Genomic DNA, 7,414 nt, shown 5'->3' with positions numbered 1-7,414 from the left:
AAATTTAAATTTAAATTTTAAAATTTTAAATTTAAATTTTAAATTTTAAATTTAAATTTAAATTTAAATTTTAAATTTTAAATTTAAATTTTAAATTTTAAATTTAAATTTAAATTTAAATTTAAATTTAAATTTTAAATTTAAATTAAATTTAAATTTAAATTTTAAATTTAAATCTTAAATTAAATTTTAAATTAAATTTTTAAATTTAAATTTAAATTTAAATTTAAATTTAAATTTTAAATTTAAATTTAAATTTTAAATTTTAAATTTAAATTTAAATTTAAATTTTAAATTTAAATTTTAAATTTAAATTTTAAATTTTAAATTTAAATTTTAAATTTAAATTTAAATTTTAAATTTTAAATTTAAATTTAAATTTAAATTTAAATTTAAATAAATTTTAAATTTAAATTTAAATTTAAATTTAAATTTTAAATGAAATTTAAATTTAAATTTAAATTTTAAATTTAAATTAAATTTTAAATTTTAAATTTAAATTTAAATTTAAATTTAAATTTTAAATTTAAATTTAAATTTTAAATTTAAATTTAAATTTAAATTTTAAATTTTAAATTTTAAATTTAAATTTTAAATTTAAATTAAATTTAAATTTAAATTTAAATTTTAAATTTAAATTTTAAATTTAAATTTTAAATTTAAATTTAAATTTAAATTTTAAATTTAAATTTAAATTTTAAATTTTAAATAAATTTAATTTTAAAATTTTAAATTTAAATTTTAAATTTAATTTAAATTTAAATTTTAAATTTAAATTTAAATTTTAAATTTAAATTTAAATTTAAATTTTAAATTTAAATTTTAAATTTAAATTTAAATTTTAAATTTAAATTTTAAATTTTAAATTTAAATTTAAATTTAAATTTAAATTTTAAATTTAATTTAAATTTAATTTAAATTTTAAATTTTAAAATTTTAAATTTAATTTAAATTTTAAATTTAAATTTAATAAATTTAATTTTAAAATTTAAATTTAAATTTAAATTTAAATTTAAATTCTAAATTTAAATTTAAATTTTAAATTTTAAATTTTAAATTTAAATTAAATTTAAATTTAAATTTTAAATTTAAATTTAAATTTAAACTTTAAATTTAAATTTAAATTTAAATTTTAAATTTAAATTAAATTTTAAATTTAAATTTTAAATTTTAAATTTTAAATTTTAAATTAAATTAAATTTAAATTTAAATTTAAATTTAAATTTAAATTTTAAATTTTAAATTTAAATTTTAAATTTAAATTTAAATTTAAATTTAAATTTTAAATTTTAAATTTAAATTTAAATTTAAATTTAAATTTTAAATTTAAATTTAAAATTTAAATTTAAATTTTAAATTTAAATTTAAATTTAAATTTTAAATTTTAAATTTTAATTAAAAATTTTAAATTTAAATTTTAAATTTAAATTTAAATTTTAAATTTAAATTTTAAATTTGAATTTAAATTTAAATTTTAAATTTAAATTTAAATTTTAAATTTTAAATTTTAAATTTAATTAAATTAAAATTTAAATTTTAAATTTTAAATTTTAAATTTAAATTTTAAAATTTAAATTTTAAATTTTAAATTTAAATTTTAAATTTTAAATTTAAATTTTAAATTTTAAATTTAAATTTAAATTTAAATTTAAATTTTAAATTTTAAATTTTAAATTTAAATAAATTTAAATTTAAATTTAAATTTTAAATTTAAATTTTAAATTTTAAATTTAAATTTAAATTTTAAATTTAAATTAAATTTTAAATTTAAATTTAAATTTTAAATTTAAATTTTAAATTTAAATTTAAATTTAAATTTTAAATTTAAATTTTAAATTTAAATTTTAAATTTAAATTTAAATTTTAAATTTAAATTTAAATTTTAAATTTTAAATTTAAATTTAAATTTTAAATTTTAAATTTAAATTTTAAATTTAAATTTTAAATTTAAATTTAAATTTTAAATTTAAATTTTAAATTTAAATTTAAATTTAAATTTAAATTTTAAATTTAAATTTAAATTTTAAATTTAAATTTTAAATTTAAATTTAAATTTAAATTTTAAATTTAAATTTTAAATTTAAATTTAAATTTAAAATTTAAATTTTAAATTTAAATTTAAATTTAAATTTTAAATTTTAAATTTAAATTTAAATTTTAAATTTAAATTTAAATTTTAAATTTTAAATTTTAAATTTTAAATTTAAATTCCTAAATTTAAATTTTAAATTTAAATTTAAATTTAAATTTAAATTTAAATTTAAATTTAAATTTAAATTTTAAATTTAAATTTTAAATTTAAATTTAAATTTTAAATTTTAAATTTAAATTTAAATTTAAATTTTAAATTTAAATTTTAAATTTTAAATTTAAATTTAAATTTAAATTTAAATTTTAAATTTTAAATTTAAATTTAAATTTTAAATTTAAATTTTAAATTTAAATTTAAATTTAAATTTTAAATTTTAAATTTAAATTTAAATTTAAATTTAAATTTTAAATTTAAATTTAAATTTTAAATTTAAATTTTAAATTTAAATTTAAATTTAAATTTAAATTTTAAATTTAAATTTTAAATTTAAATTTAAATTTAAATTTAAATTTAAATTTAAATTTAAATTTTAAATTTAAATTTAAATTTAAATTTTAAATTTTAAATTTAAATTTAAATTTAAATTTAAAATTTTAAATTTAAATTTTAAATTTAAATTTAAATTTTAAATTTAAATTTAAATTTAAATTTAAATTTAAATTTAAATTTAAATTTTAAATTTAAATTTAAATTTAAATTTAAATGAAATTCTAAATTTAAATTTAAATTTTAAATTTAAATTTTAATTTTAAATTTAAATTTTAAATTTTAAATTTAAATTTAAATTTAAATTTTAAATTTAAATTTAAATTTAAATTTTAAATTTAAATTTAAATTTTAAATTTAAATTTAAATTTAAATTTAAATTTAAATTTAAATTTTAAATTTAAATTTTAAATTTTAAATTTAAATTTAAATTTTAAATTTAAATTTTAAATTTAAATTTAAATTTAAATTTAAATTTAAATTTTAAATTTAAATTTAAATTTAAATTTTAAATTTAAATTTAAATTTAAATTTTAAATTTAAATTTTAAATTTAAATTTTAAATTTTAAATTTAAATTTAAATTTAAATTTAAATTTAAATTTAAATTTAAATTTAAATTTTAAATTTAAATTTAAATTTAAATTTAAATTTTAAATTTAAATTTAAATTTAAATTTTAAATTTAAATTTAAATTTTAAATTTTAAATTTAAATTTTAAATTTAAATTTAAATTTTAAATTTAAATTTAAATTTAAATTTTAAATTTAAATTTAAATTTTAAATTTAAATTTAAATTTAAATTTAAATTTTAAATTTAAATTTAAATTTAAATTTAAATTTTAAATTTTAAATTTAAATTTAAATTTTAAATTTTAAATTTAAATTTAAATTTTAAATTTTAAATTTAAATTTAAATTTAAATTTTAAATTTTAAATTTAAATTTAAATTTAAATTTAAATTTAAATTTAAATTTTAAATTTAAATTTAAATTTAAATTTTAAATTTAAATTTTAAATTTAAATTTAAATTTAAATTTAAATTTAAATTTAAATTTAAATTTAAATTTTAAATTTAAATTTAAATTTTAAATTTAAATTTAAATTTTAAATTTAAATTTAAATTTAAATTTTAAATTTAAATTTAAATTTAAATTTAAATTTAAATTTAAATTTAAATTTAAATTTAAATTTAAATTTTAAATTTAAATTTTAAATTTTAAATTTAAATTTAAATTTAAATTTAAATTTTAAATTTAAATTTAAATTTTAAATTTAAATTTAAATTTAAATTTAAATTTAAATTTAAATTAAATTTAAATTTAAATTTAAATTTTAAATTTAAATTTTAAATTTAAATTTAAATTTTAAATTTAAATTTAAATTTAAATTTAAATTTAAATTTAAATTTAAATTTTAAATTTAAATTTAAATTTAAATTTAAATTTAAATTTAAATTTAAATTTTAAATTTAAATTTAAATTTAAATTTAAATTTAAATTTAAATTTAAATTTAAATTTTAAATTTAAATTTAAATTTAAATTTAAATTTTAAATTTAAATTTTAAATTTTAAATTTTAAATTTAAATTTTAAATTTAAATTTAAATTTTAAATTTAAATTTAAATTTTAAATTTTAAATTTAAATTTAAATTTAAATTTTAAATTTTAAATTTAAAATTTAAATTTAAATTTTAAATTTAAATTTAAATTTAAATTTAAATTTAAATTTAAATTTAAATTTAAATTTAAATTTAAATTTAAATTTAAATAAATTTAAATTTAAATTTAAATTTAAATTTTAAATTTAAATTTAAATTTAAATTTTAAATTTAAATTTAAATTAAATTAAATTTTAAATTTAAATTAAATTTAAATTTTAAATTTAAATTTTAAATTTAAATTTAAATTTTAAATTTTAAATTTTAAATTTAAATTTTAAATTTTAAATTTTAAATTTAAATTTTAAATTTAAATTTAAATTTAATTTAAATTTAAATTTTAAATTAAATTTTAAATTTAAATTTAAATTTAAATTTTAAATTAAATTTTAAATTTAAATTTAAATTTTAAATTTTAAATTTTAAATTTAAATTTAAATTTAAATTTAAATTTTAAATTTTAAAAAATTTAAATTTTAAATTTAAATTTAAATTTTAAATTTTAAATTTTAAATTTAAATTTAAATTTTAAATTTAAATTTAAATTTTAAATTTAAATTTTAAATTTTAAATTTAAATTTTAAATTTAAATTTAAATTTTAAATTTAAATTAAAATTTTAAATTTAAATTTAAATTTAAATTTAAATTTTAAATTTAAATTTTAAATTTTAAATTTAAATTTTAAATTTAAATTTAAATTTTAAATTTTAAATTTAAATTTTAAATTTAAATTTAAATTTAAATTTAAATTTTAAATTTTAAATTTAAATTTAAATTTTAAATTTAAATTTAAATTTTAAATTTTAAATTTAAATTTTAAATTTAAATTTTAAATTTAAATTTAAATTTTAAATTTAAATTTAAATTTAAATTTAAATTTAAATTTTAAATTTAAATTTAAATTTAAATTTTAAATTTAAATTTAAATTAAATTTAAATTTTAAATTTTAAATTTTAAATTTAAATTTTAAATTTTAAATTTTAAATTTAAATTTAAATTTTAAATTTAAATTTAAATTTAAATTTAAATTTTAAATTTTAAATTTAATTTAAATTTAAATTTTAAATTTAAATTTAAATTTAAATTCTAAATTTAAATTTAAATTTAAATTTAAATTTTAAATTTAAATTTAAATTTAAATTTAAATTTTAAATTTAAATTTTAAATTTAAATTTAAATTTAAATTTAAATTTTAAATTTAAATTTAAATTTAAATTTAAATTTAAATAAATTTTAAATTTAAATTTAAATTTTAAATTTTAAATTTAAATTTAAATTTAAATTTAAATTTAAATTTTAAATTTTAAATTTAAATTTAAATTTAAATTTAAATTTAAATTTAAATTTTAAATTTAAATTTTAAATTTAAATTTAAATTTAAATTTTAAATTTAAATTTTAAATTTAAATTTAAATTTAAATTTAAATTTAAATTTTAAATTTTAAATTTAAATTTAAATTTTAAATTTAAATTTAAATTTAAATTTAAATTTTAAATTTTAAATTTTAAATTTAAATTTAAATTTTAAATTTAAATTTAAATTTAAATTTTAAATTTAAATTTAAATTTAAATTTAAATTTTAAATTTAAATTTAAATTTTAAATTTAAATTTTAAATTTAAATTTTAAATTTTAAATTTAAATTTTAAATTTAAATTTAAATTTAAATTTAAATTTAAATTTTAAATTTAAATTTAAATTTTAAATTTAAATTTAAATTTTAAATTTAAATTTTAAATTTAAATTTAAATTTTAAATTTTAAATTTAAATTTAAATTTAAATTTTAAATTTTAAATTTAAATTTTAAATTTTAAATTTAAATTTTAAATTTAAATTTTAAATTTTAAATTTAAATTTAAATTTTAAATTTAAATTTTAAATTTAAATTTAAATTTAAATTTAAATTTTAAACCCAAATTTAAACCCTAAACCCTAAATTTTAAACCCTAAACCCTAAATTTAAATTTAAATTTAAATTTAAATTTAAAATTTAAAACCCAAAACCCTAAATTTAAATTTAAATTTAAACCCTAAACCCTAAACCCTAAACCCTAAATTCCTAAACCCTAAATTTTAAATTTAAATTTTAAATTTTAAATTAAATTTAAATTTAAATTTTAAATTTAAATTTAAATTTAAATTTAAATTTTAAATTTTAAATTTAAATTTAAATTAAATTTTAAATTTAAATTTTAAATTTTAAATTTTAAATTAAATTTTAAATTTAAATTTAAATTTAAATTTAAATTTTAAATTTTAAATTTAAATTTAAAAAACCCTAAACCTAAACCCTAAACCTAAACCCTAAACCTAAACCCTAAACCCTAAACCCTAAACCCTAAACCCTAAACCCTAAACCCTAAACCCTAAACCCTAAACCCTAAACCCTAAACCCTAAACCCTAAAACCCTAAACCCTAAACCCTAAACCCTAAACCCTAAACCCTAAACCCCTATCTAATTTTTTCTTTCTCTCTGCTCTGGTTGAGCTTCTCTCTTCTCCGACAATGGAATTTGTCATTATTACATTGTCTAAAGAGCTCGGATCGACTTGATTTTGTTTTCATTGGATGCATAAGGCTCAAATCTATCGGAATTGACTATAAACAAGCCAAAAACCAGTTTCTATAGCTCCTATTCGAGTCTTTTGACTATACCAGGTAAGTTTTTCGTTACGATCTTTGATTTCCAAATATCTTATGATTCCGATGCGCTAAACATCTCAAGTTTATACTCTTTCTGTTCGTCTCGACAAGGCGCATCGATTTATCTATTTAATTTTCCATGAAATTATTTTTTTAATCTTCTATTTTGCATCTAAAAATCCTCTTGCCGAGACAGCTAGCTCGCAGCCCGCAATCCAATGCGGGCTGTTGAGCCAGATGGGTGCCCGTCTGACGAGGATTCCACATCGACGGGCCACCCTTACCTGGCATCCCACGTGGACAGTGAAATCGGGTCCACTAGCCTCCCAGTGGACCCTTCCCCGCCCACGTCATCCGTCGGAAGTGGCCACGCCGTCATATCGGACAGCGTGGCTCCATCCGACGACTCTGCAACACTCATAAAAAACAAAAAAACCAGTAAAGACAAAAAACAAAAAAAGGGAATCTCGGCAGCAATCAATGCTGCCGAGCGGCCACTAGAGTCCATCCTGACCGTCGTGCCGCCCAC

This window comes from Wolffia australiana, chromosome 4, assembly GCF_029677425.1.
Source record: "Wolffia australiana isolate 7733 chromosome 4, ASM2967742v1".
NCBI classification, from domain to species: Eukaryota; Viridiplantae; Streptophyta; class Magnoliopsida; order Alismatales; family Araceae; genus Wolffia; species Wolffia australiana.
Note: the sequence above shows the minus strand (reverse complement) of the source record.